Source organism: Rissa tridactyla, chromosome 11 (assembly GCF_028500815.1).
Source record: "Rissa tridactyla isolate bRisTri1 chromosome 11, bRisTri1.patW.cur.20221130, whole genome shotgun sequence".
Classification (NCBI taxonomy): domain Eukaryota; kingdom Metazoa; phylum Chordata; class Aves; order Charadriiformes; family Laridae; genus Rissa; species Rissa tridactyla.
In genome coordinates, this window is record NC_071476.1 from 13,352,083 (window position 1) to 13,366,828 (window position 14,746).

Genomic DNA, 14,746 nt, shown 5'->3' on the forward strand with positions numbered 1-14,746 from the left:
TCATGCTGTTAAAAAGCAAAATCCCAGTTCTAGGTGCTTTCAAAACTTTGGGATTATTTCCCAGCTGGGTCTGCTCTCAGTGTCAATGGATCTGCCTTCCAGTATGAATTACTGCTGTTATATATTTTAACACGGATATTAAAATGATGAGGGTTTTTTTTACCTGAAACCTGTGCTCCTGTGAAATGTACCTTGTGTATTAGCCTAGTTGGAGACCTGTAAATCAGGTTTTGGGATGAAACAAAAGATGGTACATACATTTGCCCCGTGTATGGACAACCTGGGCGACTTGGAGGAATGTGGTTATTAGCAAGAAATATCTTCCCCATTTTCCTCTTCTTCAAAGTAGCTGGTCCATATGTGAGCTTGTTTTTGTGGTAGCCCGTAGAGCGAGTGTAGCAGAAAGCATCAGAGCTCTCAGGAAAAGCATTTGATATGTTTTATGCTCTGGGAGTGGAAAGCAGATTAAGCCCTGACTGCTTGCAGACCTGCAACATCTGGGAAAACGTTCTTAGTTGCTTCCAGACTTGTCGATGGAGTGAGCTTCTCCAAGATCTTCAGAAGTTGTGTGTGAAGGAGAACCTCTTGGAATGTATCCTAGAAAAGCTCCCTGGCCTGAACTGAGATGGAGACCAGTGGAGTGGGAGTGATTTTCTGTGGGTGAATCCCAATTCAGTACCCATCCGAATTGGAAAATATTGGGGGTTCGGTCTGTGGTGGTGGAGATTTACTCCTGCAGAGCTAAATCCACCGATCAAAGAGCAGAGCCTGCTCTTAGCCTATGATGAGTGGCTGTGAAATGGGTTTGGAAACATCTGTTTAATGCCTGTTAAACAAGTGTCTACAGTGAACAAAAGAAGGATTGCTGCACTTGCCAGCTTTGCGGGAGAAGTCTGTGGGATGAGTGGGCACCAGAGTTTCAAGCACTCTCTCTCTCAGAAACAATCCGCCTCAAGTGAATGACGTTGGGATGGGGTAAGCAATCCCTGCTGCTGCTTCTGGTGCGTTATTTGTTTGTGGATAAATAAAGGCATTTAATTAACCAGACATATAATTCCACTGCTTTTTAATCAGCTTGAATGACACACACTGAGCATCTTGATGCAGGTATGGAAAAGTAGATTTTTTTTAATGCCAGTTTTAAACATCAGTCATGTTATTTTGGATACCAATGATGTTAGACTACAAGTCTAATCTCTTTTCTGTTAGGGTCTTGCTTTTTATTTAGATTTAAAAACTGTATTCAAATGAGACTTTGACCGAAACTGAATCACTATGTACTTGAAAGCTAAAGAGCTTATCATGCATCTGATAATGTTTTCAGGATTTCCCCAGATTAGACCGCGGAGTGTACAGACAGGAAGCTGAAGTATTGAGCGCCTGACCAGAGCTTCCTCCTGCGCAAGAGTGGGGGTTTCTCTGACTTGAATCTTTAGCTCTACATGCATGGTCTGAGCCTTGAAACCTAAAGGATAAAAAGCACCCAAATCTCCCAGTTGCGTCCTCCGGGCACGGCGAACGGAGCGCTTCATTTAAGCGCTGCTTGCAAGGTCAGCAAAACAGTTCTCACCTCTCCCCACTGTTGCATTACCTTCCTGGCTCTTTATCAACCAGGGAATCAGAAAGGGACTTTCCAGAGCTATAAACATATGAGCTGAATAGATGGAATGAACCCGTATGCAAATGAGTTTTGATTCCCTTCCCTTTATAAAGTTAAAATGTTTTTGAGAGAGAAACAGATCCTCCAGAATGTGGGTGTCTGAGCTTGTTACCTTGGACTGGCTGTGTTTCTCTCCCTGCTGTCTGTCTGCCTTTCTTTCTGCCTGTCTGTCTTTCCATTGTAGAGAACAAAGCGGAGTGATGTAAAATAGAAAATGAGAAATGCAAACCTGTGGTGATTGAAGAGGAGGAAGGAAAATGAAAGAGAAAAAGCTGAAGAGTGGGAAAAAGATAAAATAAAATGAATTTTGGGGATTCCACTGTGAGTAAGAGCTGAAAAAAAAGTAAGCTGATTTATTACATGCTTATCTTCTGTCTGAGAGCCAGTGCGCTTTGTATACGTGAAAGGCAAATTGCACATTAAAGATTGAATCAAAATGCCAAATTCTTCCTCAGTTCCTCCAGCTTTAAACCAGAGTAATTCTGTCAGCTTCGATAGATTTACGTTTTGTAAACAGCAGCAGAATCAAGATCAAGTGTTTTAAGTCATTTTGAGTTATATCTCTGCGAAAGCGATGAGAAATTTAGAATGACTTTAAAATACTGTTGTGTCAGGGAAGCTGCACGTTTTCTAATGCTTCTCTTCACCGGGCAGGAATTTTTTGCTATTGTCCTTCCAGCGCTGTTATTATTTTATTCTGAATCCAATGGCAATTCAGAAAGAAGGGATGGTGGTAGTGTTACGTGCATTAATATTTTACTTGCATTATGATTTTTATATATCAATTTTTTCTTTTAAATCTGTATCTTAACACACTTAAATAACAACTATTTAAACAGGGAGAGGATGTGAGTTAGCTGATGTATGTATTTTTTTCTCTCGCTCCACCAAATGCCACTTTTTGACATTTGATTTTGAATGTACAATGTTTGATTGCAGCCGAGGGGTTTAACTGGCTATACCTGGTTTTGTTTCATATTGATCCCTTACTTTTTTAAGGATGATTTATTTATTTTTTCTGCTGTGTGCTCTGAGCTTGTCTAGGCATCCAAAAGTTTGTTTTACAGCATGGAAAAAAGGGATGGAGGAAATGCCGCAGTTTTCCATGGTTGAATTTCCAACAAATTCCCTGTTGAGTTGGAAAAGTGCAGAGATGGGCTTCTGGAGTCTGCAGGATAAAGCAGCTCCCATCCCTCCATCTATTAGCCTGATTAGAGACAGGCAGTTTACTCCTCTCTTTTGCTGAACAGTTTGCTTGATGAAAAATGCAGTTTTGAATGAACTGAAATTATTTACAAAGCTCAACAGAGTGCAGCAAATAGTAGCACGTAAATAATCAAAAAGTAAAAATATTCTAACGTTTTCAGAATTAAACCTTAATTTTTTCTTTAAAAATACTGTTTTCATTTTCTTAATTGCTCTCATGCAATAATAATAATAGCAAAAAAGAAAAAAAAAGCTTTTTGTTTTAGGCCAAAAAATACCTTGTAAAGTATCTAAAACAAATGTGTTTTTTTCTTCAGAAAATAATTTTTAAAAATAATAATTCCAGATTTGTCCAAATAACATTTTTCTTTTGCCTTATTTTTCTTCTTCTTGGCTAGTGGATGAAAAAATTGCTAATTGCCATAGCTTTGGTGCACGCTATTATTGGGACCAGCTGTATTTCACGGTCATCTGGGAGTATGTTGAGATCTTATTTTCTGTGATGAAAATATGAATTATTTTGATGATAAAAAAATATATTTTTATGTCTTTTTAGTGGTCAAATTAAACATCCCATATTTTCCCATAATTATAAAAGGGGGGGGGAAGGAAAGTCAGTTTTCATTATTGAAATAGACTTTGTGTATCATTTTTGAACCAATTCCCTAATGTGGTGAGCAAGGCTTCAGCTACTCTCTTTTTTGCAGCTTTTCAGGTATCCGTACTCCATCTCAGTTTGCTTCGGGGACGGGGCTTCACAGGTTCTTAAAACAGTTTTGTTGTTGGATAAGCAGGGCCTGGGAGCTCCCGGGGGGAGCAGGAGTTTGAAGATTGCTGTGGTGGCAGGACAAGGGCCTGAGATTGCAATGGGGGCTCTTCTGCAAGAAAGAGGTTTCAGATATGTCAATGAGTACCTGTGACCTTCTTGTGAGGATTCATTAGGGAGAAGTCTGAAAAAATTGATTCAAAGCTGCATTTAATCCTTTAGTGGATACTGGAGATCCATGTCCCTATTGGCAGCTCTAGTGATCTTATGTTAAAAGTCTGTGCTTGCATCAAAGAATGTCTTTATTTTTCACTGTAATTATTAGTTGTACTCAAAATACTTGACTAAATATTCTAGATGTCATTATATTGAATCTAAATAGCAACTAAAATTATTTTCTTTAAAATCAGATCTGGTGAACTCAAGGGGAACAAGATTTAAAAAACTGAATAGGAGGTGAGTGTATCCCAGAGGAGGACAGGGTCAGGTCCCCGCTGGCTGCCTGCGTCAGCGTTTCTCGGCCTTTTCTAATGGAGCCCCTTTGAAACAAAAATCCTGGACCATTTCACATGCCCGAAAAGGAGCCGTCTGCACCTGCAGGCAGTCCCTGGCAGCATCCAGAAGCTGGCTCCCAACACTGTCTGCCAGTGCTCGTGCATCGCTGCCAACAGTGTGCGGATAGATGTGCATTTTTTTAATCTTCTAAATGAGATTGTTCATGGACCAGTTTCTGGTGTCTGAGAGCAGTGGTCCACAGCCCACAGGCTGAGTAATGCTATCTAAATAGCTTGCAGTGGTTAGGGTGCCTTAACTGGGTCACAATTCATTGCTCTCAGACTACTTTATTAACCGTCATGTACCTTTGTCTGAATCAACTATGGCCAGTTTCCACAGTACTTGACCTGTTTCATTATTCTAATATTACACTGGTTTATTTCAGTGAATTAATATTGAGACAGGCCTTGTATGCATTGAAAGTTTGCTATTCATAGACTACTTTATTTTCAATAACTACAGTATAGTTACAATACAAAAAATAAATACAGTAATCTTTTATATTTCAAGTATTTATATATTGCACCTGTTTGAAGAAAAAAATAAATCTCTGGCTTCTAATGGATTACTATCATTACAGTTATTTATTACAACGTGCTTTTCTAAATAAACTGCTTCCTGGGACACATTCCTTTTCTAAGTAATGGGAGGGTTACAAAAAGGTGATTAATTGATATTTGCCTGTTTGTTTTTTAACTGCTTATACAGAGTCTAACCGTTTTGGATCACTAATATATAGTACAGTGGTTATGCAGTGACAAATACTGTAAATATCTGCGTACTTTCAGCAGTTGAAACATGGCCAGTTCTTTTGAATTATTAAAAATGTGGAAATTGGAAGGGAACAAGAAATGGCCATCTATCATCTCCTGTTTACTTTCTTCCCTCTTCCTATGTTTTTGGGTGTTGAGAACACATCTGAAACACATGGATTGATCAGTCATTTCGAGCTCACTCTGTTCCGCTACATTTCTCAGGAATTGATTCAGATGAACAGTTCATCTTATCACCCTGCCTGCCTCTTCATGGGCTGGGAGACAGCACGTGTCACCTCCAGCATCTGCCGTGGGTATGGTGATCAGATATCCCGACCACGGGAGGAAGTATTGCTGGGTTTGGAGACAGCTCCGTATTTGAAGAGGTAGGCCTTTTCCTTCATCCTCATCCTTATTAGTCAGCTGGTATGAAAGTTCTTGGTTGTTTAGAGTAAAAATTTATTGCTGAAATTATAAGGAATAGATAGAGCTGGGGTTTCACAGAGCTGCAAGGGCTTTTAACTTCTCGGTTCTCGCTACCCTTATTCGCACACTGCAAATTGGCTCCTGTTTCTTACAGCATCTGGGCACTGTTAATACAGCGGTTACTGCAGTTGTGTCAACGTGCAAAATATGCGTTTTACACAGTTTACATTCCTCTGCACTGTGTTTCATCCTGTCATCTGAGAATATACACAAAAAATTATGGAGCTCATAAATGTTTGTATTTTTCAATAAAAAACCCAAAACCCCAACCTTGCTGAAATTGTGTCTTCAGGGCAGTGACGTATTATGGCTTAGTGTAAGTATAACTGAAACTATACTATATAATCACTATACTGTAAGTATATGCTATAGAGATTACTAAAAATAATACTTAGTATCAGAAGTCTTTATTATTATTCCTGATGGCCAGAACTTTTTAGAAATGTGAAATAAGCTTTATCATTATGCGATTTTCCCTATTACTCTTTTAACCAGCTACAATGTACGTACATGGCAGTCTAGGTGTAAATATATGTTTTTCCTAGTGATTTATGCCTGGTATGCGTTTTGACATGTACTTTTTCTTTAAATTAGTGAAAAAATGCAAAAACCAGCAGTAAATTTTAGGCCAAAAAATGAAATGGAATATGCAATCATTTTTATCTTTCATGAAGGAAAATGGTCTGTTGCACAAAGTACTGTGTTGTTGGAAAATGTGATTAAAATGGAGACAGCAGAATTGAACCTCCAGATAAGCAGAGTGGAGTAATTCTACAGGAGAGGAAATTGAATGTTTGTTATTCTTGACATAGACATTGTCAGTAGAAATATAACCAGGGCTTGAAATCAAAAATGCATCCAGGAAATAACTGGGAGTTTCAGAAAGCATATTGGGAACAAATGCAGTTGCTTCTGCCAAGCCTAAAATGTGTGCTTGGGCTAATACCAATTCATTATGAGATGTGATTTTTTTTTTTCCAAATACCAATTAACCATTCCTTTTTTAAAAAAAAACACCTTTTTGGGGGGTCAGGGATGGTGGGGTGGGGAGGGACAGACAGTGAAAGTGTCTGTGTAGTTCCTGGGCTGAATCCATTATGGACCTGATGCATTTGGCATCTTGAAGGGTTCAGGAGAGGGAATACCTACAGGCAGTTCTTCATCTGACACTGCTGATAGTCTTCACTGATGTGGTGAGAGCCTGGGATGTTGTCGTGGAGCAGGGTGCGCTTAGCACCAGTGTGTCGATGTCTGATGTGAACTGTGGATACTGGCAGAGTTTAGCTCAAGAGCAAATCTTGGGTGTGCTTTTCTTTAAGCCTGCACTGAAACTTCGGACTTGGATTTTTCAGTGGTGAACATGATTTTCATAGAGCGTGGAAAGATTAGTAGCTTCTCTGCATGTGAGCCATACTTGCATGTTAGGTCTGCTGAAAGGGATTAACACTATTTCAGATGCGTTAAGATATTGGCAACATTTGCCTTATACCTAAGCAATGGTGTCAAGACTTCCTTGTTGATCCTTAATTCATGAGCAGAGCTGCTCAGCTGTCGGTAGGAGTGATGGAAGAAGACCTCTTCAGTGTAGAAAGGGCTTGACTGGTTTTGGTGTGGTGTGGTGTAACCCTGAGAGGGGACAAGGCAGGCTCCCCAAGGCCCCGTGCAACAGTGAGTTGGGGAAAAAATTTGAATTACCATGGAGAGCAAGGGACGCTGCTTGCCGTGGGCTGAGCAGGGACAGCCAGGCCAGGGTGAGCAGCCGGCCTGGTCAGGGGACGTGGGGACGCTTCCTCTGTGGGAAAGTTCAAGAAACGTGGCAAAGAGAGAAAGTCAAAGAAATGGTTTTTTTTAAATGGAGAAGACCGTAAAGTTCAGGTAAGTGTTTTAAACATTGCTGGTCTGGAATTTAAATGTTGAGGTTTGGGTTGATCATGCTGAGCGGAAGTTTCTCGCTGACCAGTGCCCTACCAGCAAACGCGCAGGCGGGCGTGAGGCCAGTCTGCAGCTGCACCTGGCAGTGCTGTCATGGGGCATGAATGACATCTGCCCAGCAAGCAAAACACCCCGCTGCTCTGCAGAGCATGCAGCCCACGGCCCCGCTTCCGAAACCCTCAGCTCTCACGCCTTGCGACATAGCAGGCCAGTTTTAACCTGAGAGCTCCTGCTGAGTTCGAGTGTATGGCCACCTCTGGTGTCACTGTGGTCCTTTCTGGCTGTGAGCTTTCTTTTCTTTTTAATCTCAAGATCTCTAGAATGACTTCATCTTCCATTTTGCTTTCTTGTTTCAACTAACCAGAGGTCAGTGTAGCTGTGAGATATGTATTTTTCCACTAGCTGTGGGGAAAATGTACTTAACTAAATAAGGGTGAAGAAGATACATTATGCTTCTAATGAAATGTGACCATATTAATATTTTATTCCAAGTTCCCCATCGGTGCTAATTAATTACCACCCACGATGAGCTCATTTGAATAGTATCTGGATTTCATGTGAAGCTGCAGTAGATCATTGACTGGTTAAGAAGCATTAAAATTTCACTCTTTGGTTGTATGTTCAGACAAATGTAGATGTTGTATTAAAAAGAAAGGTAGTAATGGCAACATAGAGAGTAAAAGTAGGGGATGATAAGGAAAATGCAGAAAATTTACACATTCCATTAACTTGATGGCTTTAGGATCTTTATGTTCTTGTCCTGTTAAAACATATTTAATTCAAAAGGAAACTTATGGAAGAATAGTCTTCAGGCACTTAACAATAGTTAATCACTCTAAAAAGGTTTGCCTTTTGGTGTAGCAGTAAAACTTTATATGATGATTGCCTATTAAGTATCTGTCCTGTAGGAATAGTTAATTCTTGTGTAATAAGATCTCCAAGCTATGAAGTACTAAGTGACCTTGCTGGAATAGGAAAAAATAATGTTTTTTCAAGAGGTAGATTTATGGCCTGTTGAAAAGACTCACCTCCTTGCTGCTCTTGCAAAGGCAGAACAATATAATTTTATGGGCTATCTTCTTGTTTGCAAACACATGAATTTAACACTTGAGTAAATGAGTGCTCAGAGGCAGGGAGACACTCCAGGAATGACACTGGAAGGATAGAGGATGGCACACATGAATTTGATAAAGGGTCAAAGCAGAACGTGGCTGAAACTGGCATTATGTTTTTTTAAGATCAGAGAGAACTAGTGCACTGTGACGGTATTAAACTCAACAGGCAAATTGAGAGAGAGAGTTTGACCTTTTCTCCTGCTTAGTTAAAAAACCTCTAAAGCCAACTTACCTTGAAAGTGACTGTGGAATTATGAGGATACACCAATCCATACCTGCCCTTTAGGGATTTCACTAAAATGCTGGCCCAGCTGGTAAAGAGCTCAGCTGGGCTGTCCTCCCCAGGAACACCTTTGGGACAGGTCTGTCCCAGAGCTTTGGGAGGGAGCAGAGCTGCTGCGGCAGCCTGAGGTGGTAATCTTAAAACTTATTCATCTACGGCCCTGTCTGGGGTTGTCTGTGCTCCACGCTCGTCTTCCTTGGGAGACAGCAGCTCCGCAGCAAGCTGCTGGGTCAGCGCTCGCCTGGGAAGTGAGAGGGGTGGGTTTAGCTTCCCATGAGCACAGGGCTGGGAAGCAGCCCACGCTGCGCCCCATCACGCGGCTGCCCTTCTGGCCTGGGTGGGGGCTGGCGTGGTGTGGCCACCAGCAGTGCCCGAGCTAGCTAGCTTAGATCTACCGCAGGTCCATGTACTGTGTTTTGTGGAGGGGGATTTAGTATTTTTCCTAGTCGTTAGTGTGCCTGATTGTGCAACGCAGAGTGCCAAAGTTCGGTGTCCCCAGCTGCACGTGCGGACCACACTGGTGCCCAGGTAGTGCCAGCTTCTCCCGGGTACTCTACAGAAATGCCATGCACTTAACACAGGCAGGGGGACTGTCCCAAGGGCTGGGCACTTCCATCTTTTGTTCTTCCAAATCCTTTCTCTGTTTCACCATAATATATTTTCATTGATGATGGTTTGATTTTTTTCCTGCTTGAGAGTGGAAGACTGACTACCACAGAAGGGATGGGCTGCTGGCAAATGTCTTAACGTCAACAACACTATCCTTAGCAAGCAGTACTCCAGTGAACAATCAGAAACATCAGACAAGCAAAATATGTTGCTGTAGTACCCTATTTCAAAGTTGCAGATGAAGTTCCGTGTTATTTGAGGACCTTAACAAGAAGTTATTTTTGTTAATTTGTTTTTTCTTTCCTGTAATAGAAGTCTCACGGAGTCAACTGACAGACCGGTGGGACTGAACTCGGCTGTGGGTACCACAAGACAGTTATTTTGTAAAAATTTTTGTTCAGAGGTTCCCCTCCCAGCAAGTGAAATAGTTAAAGAAGCATATTTTTAATTTCCGTTGTTTGGTTGACTGGTTCAACAGCCTAAGAAAACAATTACAGCCATAAAGACACGGGCACACTGTTGGATGCCGCAGCAGAGGAGCTGTTGGATATCCTGCCAAACAACGCGCTCTGCCCTGAGCCTCTGCTGATTTGGCTGCGTGTGTCGCTAATTTAGCTGAAAAAGTGGCACTGGGTGTTATCAAGAATCATTCATTGCAATTTTCTCAGACATTTGTTGTTCATTTGGGATGAAGGTTTTAGAGATAAATTTAAGAGCTGTTCCTAGTTAAATTAAATTATTTAGGAAACCAGATAGTAATTGCTCTAGGACAGGCTGTACAAAGAATGAGGTTTTCATATCCACACAGTGCTGGCTGCACAGTCACCGTACCCCTGTCTTCGGCTTGGCTAGTGAGCTTTACTGGGGAACCTTTGAATTCCTGCCAGGGCTGGGCAAATTGTAGGTTTGAGTAAGTTGGGCTGTTTCTAGCTGAAAAATTGGAAATATTTTGCAGCTTTGAATCAAATTACTTTCTCAGGGAAAAGCTAGAAACTCCTTGATGCTTTTTGATTTTTTTTTTTCATTCAACATTTTTATTTCCAAAAATATTTATACTTATTTACGTTTTAAGAAAAGCAATACTAAAACAAAATAATTAATTCTCTTTGAACCATTCTGTTAAATAAATTTACTTAAATTTAGTTTTTAAGGCTAAAAGATTTAATCTGAAACCCTCTTGACCTCCAAATATTTTATTACAGACCAAATATTTCTTTTCATTGAACTTGAAGGGATTTTTTTGGTGATGCCTTATCTCACTGGAACATGAAGAAGTATGTTTAAAATGTTCCAAATAAATCTGAAATGATTTTTTTTTTATAACTTAAACAACACTGTTTATCGTGGTGCTATGCAGACATAACATCTAATTTACAGAATAATGCTTCATCCAACATCTTATCCAATCTATTTTTCCTCAAAAATTCTGAGTTTGGGGTATGAAGCTTAATGAAATGTGTGACTTCTCTTAGGTTTGTAAGAAGCGACAAGGTGTTTCCTGTCTGAGATGTCAGCTTTGATCTTCAGTGTGTTTGAACGGTATTTATCTGTAGTCCAATACTCCCGCCTTTGGATGAGATTGTCACCCTGGGGTGAGCCCATCACATCAAAGTTGTGTCGGAGCACAACTATGCAGCTACAATACTGATGGCTTCTGCTTGCCTTTTTGCCACCCAGACTCTGACAACTCTGAAGGGATGCACCAGTGACAGATTTCCTTCTTTTTGAGCTTCTGGATGGATTATTTTGTTAACAAAGATTGCTGTGCAACTCTGGAAGATTTTACCTCTGTGTCTGTGTTGTCGTATTAATAAAATAAAAAAATAAAATTAAAAAAAAGAAGGAAATTTATACCTTACCTCTTTGAAATTCTCAAAGGCTTCCAGAAAAGTGCAAAATGTTATACTGTTATACTTCTTGGCTATAAATTTCAGTTTTTATTGCTAAGAATTCTGCTATGTGTTAGGGCACATTCTGTCTATATGTGTGGCCACTTCTGGTGCTGAAAGAAAACATAAAATAGCCTATATTTCAATATATATGTCCTAAAGCCATTATTCTGCATCTGACCTACAGTCTGCTTTGGCTGCAGTGAAGGTTTCACTCTTCTGTTTTACAGCACCTGGAAGAAGGCCAGGCACTGGAGAGAGCAAGCAGGAGTATGAGATACTACTGTGCGTCAGGACAGCCTTAAAATGAATGTCGTGTAATCTCAGCTTTGAGAACTGAATTCCATGGGTTGTAATTGAATCCGCTGTCAGACCCATGGGGCTCAGTTCTTCAGCTTGGATATTTCTGTCTTCACATACACGGGAGATCAAAGCAGCACTTGATCATTTGCTGACTCTTCTGGATGGTGATAGCAGCAAGTAGGAGAGAAAGAATAACTGACGTGAATCATTTTAACAGGGAAATTTCATTGCAAAGGCTAGGCGCTCTCATGTTAAATACCTATATAGTGATTGTATCTTCTTAGCTGATAGGCTCTGTCTTGCTGCTCGCTCTTTAATTCACTCTGTTCTTTCCCCTCAGTTTTATCAAGGTTACATATAAATCCGTGAGATGCCGTTGATTGAATGACGATCCCCAAATATTGCAAAGTGGCGCAGTGCTCTTAACGGCACCTATGGTGAGCTGCACTAGGCCAGAGACATCTTGGACTGCCCTGCTCTGAACACCAAGTTTGTTAACTGATAATCTGCTGTAACCTCCTCTGTCCGGTACTGCTGCTGTACAGTTATTGTTTCTTTTGCTTTGTCTTATGCCAAACACCCATTTTCAGCCAAAAAAAAAAATCTCATTTGTGACTGTAAAGAATATACATTTGCACCAGCCACCAGCATGCTTACATGAACACAGATTTGTTTTCCTGAAGATGGTAATGTGCTTCCAAAGTGTGTGAATTAGGGAGCTTCTAGAGTAATCAGTGATGGCAATGCGTGTGCTGTTTGAAGGCTCGGCAGCACCAGCATCCCCTTATAGGGGGATTCATTCAAGTCACAGGTGGATGTTTTATTTCTTGGAGGATCTATGTTCAAATTTTTTGTTTAGGCATCAGGAAAATAATATTTGTGTTTTTTAAGCATGTAAAGGGTTATCGTTACCAATGAGCTTTCCACCTCTTTCCTGCAGTAATCACACCTTCCTAAATTATATTTTTCCAGCTCATTAAAGTGGATCACGCACTGATCTTATCCCTGTGGTGCACTGCTCTTAAAAGCATAGAAATATTAAAATCCCACAGGTGCAGGAGCAGCGCGTTCAGCTAAGTAGCTTAAAACTCTCATGTGCCTTTTATTCTGAAAATGTATTTATACTAAAAATGATCAGATATAATCGCTGTTGCCTTTGGATACAGATGTACCTTCACACTGATGTGTCTTTCATGTAAATTTTTATTTTAGGGGTTGAAGAGTTTCTTTGTGGCTGTCTGAAATGTATCATGCTCACCAGTCTAGAGAAGGCTTCTTGGAGGAGCTCACCAGTTCCACCAGCTCCTGTTGCAGGAATATCCATTAAACAAGAGGGAGAAATGCACAAAGCAAAGGATGATACTGAAGCTTCTCTTTTTTTCATTTGGCTGAAGGCGCAAAACTTCATCCATTTTCTTCACTATGAAACCCAGCCTCCAGGCAGTGATGCAGCAGAGATGATGTTTGTATGGTGGTAACCACACAAGGCCTCTAATGAAATCAAGATGGTCTTTGGTACAGGAGTCTTTGCAGTCCCATCTCTTTGAGGGCAGTCCTACAAAATGTGGTGTAAGTAATGCTTTTTTTTTTCCTCAAGTCTACAGTAAGTCGTGAACTAATAATAGCACTACTGATGTTATCTCAAGCTTAAGTAGTTAAAACATGGCGGGGTGAACAAGTCACTATCATTTAAGTGAAGGAACAGATATAGGGCTGTTGTTACTCTGATAATGGCTCGTGCCTGCGATTGTACTCGCAGGAAGGGTGAGAGGGTTCCTGTGGTGGGTCTGAGCCATGTGTGTGGACCCCTAGAGTGGGGTTCTTCACTCCCTGCAAATTCACACACCAGATTACTGCACCTCCAGTGCACTGCAAATGAGATATCACTACCAAATAGTTGGTAGATATGTCTGCATGGCACTGAACGTCCCCAAGTGCCACAGACTGCCTGTGTCTAGGTGAAAGTCATGAAACTTCTCTCCAGCTCTTGAGCTCCAGTTCTCCATGAATGCTGGGCTTGCATGTAGGAAAACAGTTCACAGCCCCTGTGTAATGAAAAAGTAGTTGGTATTTGTGTCCTGAGCAAGTGTATGTTCTGATCATAGCTGTCCATGTGAAAAATAGCGAAGGAAAAAGCTATTCCCAGAGTTTATTATTCTCAAACCTTTTTTCTCTCAAAGCTGCCTAGGTGTTTTCTGTGCTCTACAACTGATGCTTGGTGAGAGGGAACAGATTAAAATTATTAGACACAGAGCTATTTTGAAAGCAGAAGCAAGCCTGCCTTTCAGCCCCATGGTGACCGACCATTCAGTGTGTTCTCCCTTTGCTACAGGCTACTGTAGTTACTTTCAAACCTTGCTTGCCCTGGATGACAAGGCATCTTCCTTCTGGATATTTTTAGGATCTTTAAACCAGATAAGTTTTCAAGTCCCAGACTGTCCTACTGACAGTGCTGTATCTTTCCAGCAGAATAGAAAATATTTTTAGCATGCGGTTTCAAACCAATGTACCTTCCGTCTGTCTAATTATGCTGCCTTGCAGCGTACACGTTTATTCTACTTCACTGTAACCAGGGCAGTCCTCAGGTTGCCCCAGCCTGCAGCTCACACCCCAGCCAGCCTGCACGGGGATACGTGCCTCTTGGCACACCAAAGTAATGCAGAGTCACAGTGCCGAAGGTAAAGCAAGTCAGTGACTCATTTCCTGATGCTCTGTCAGATGCACGACGTGTTATGTGTATTAATTGATACAAGTCCTTACCGAATTCACCAGCTTTGTACACAAGCACCAGAAATGAAAGCATCGCAACTCTGATGACTGCATTTTTTCATCTTCTCCTGTTCACTGACTTACAAAACTGATCTCTTTAATCCAGTCCTCTAAATGCTTCATTTCAGAGTGAAATCTGTATTTTTCATTGTACTTATTTTTCCTCTTGGCAGAATAATTCAGGTGAATTCAGCTATATTTGTTAGTGCTGCTATAGATTTGAAACTTGCTTTTGGGACAAGTAAAGCATTTGCTAAATAGATACACCCTCTCTATCTTTTTCAAGCTGATCTATGACATATTCTGGTGCTCATTCACAGATCTTACTCTGTTTATTTTGTGCTGAATAAATCAATGGGCCGAATCCCCCTGGCACAGCTCTGTCAGACCAGCAAGGCTGCCTACATTTTGCAGGCGA

General features: G+C 40.8%; 1 long non-coding RNA gene across 4 annotated transcripts in view; it reads left to right on the forward strand.

Moving 5' to 3' along the window:
- Positions 1-1,425: 1,425 nt before the first annotated feature.
- The window catches only part of LOC128916344 (uncharacterized), a 29,922-nt gene continuing 16,601 nt past the window's right edge, over positions 1,426-14,746 (forward strand). For all 4 annotated transcript variants that reach the window (XR_008468930.1, XR_008468932.1, XR_008468931.1 and 1 more), the window contains exons 1-5: positions 1,426-2,003; positions 4,043-4,088; positions 5,165-5,328; positions 11,900-12,087; positions 12,772-13,128. This is a non-coding gene — a long non-coding RNA (uncharacterized LOC128916344). The remainder of the gene's footprint in view (positions 2,004-4,042; positions 4,089-5,164; positions 5,329-11,899; positions 12,088-12,771; positions 13,129-14,746) is intronic.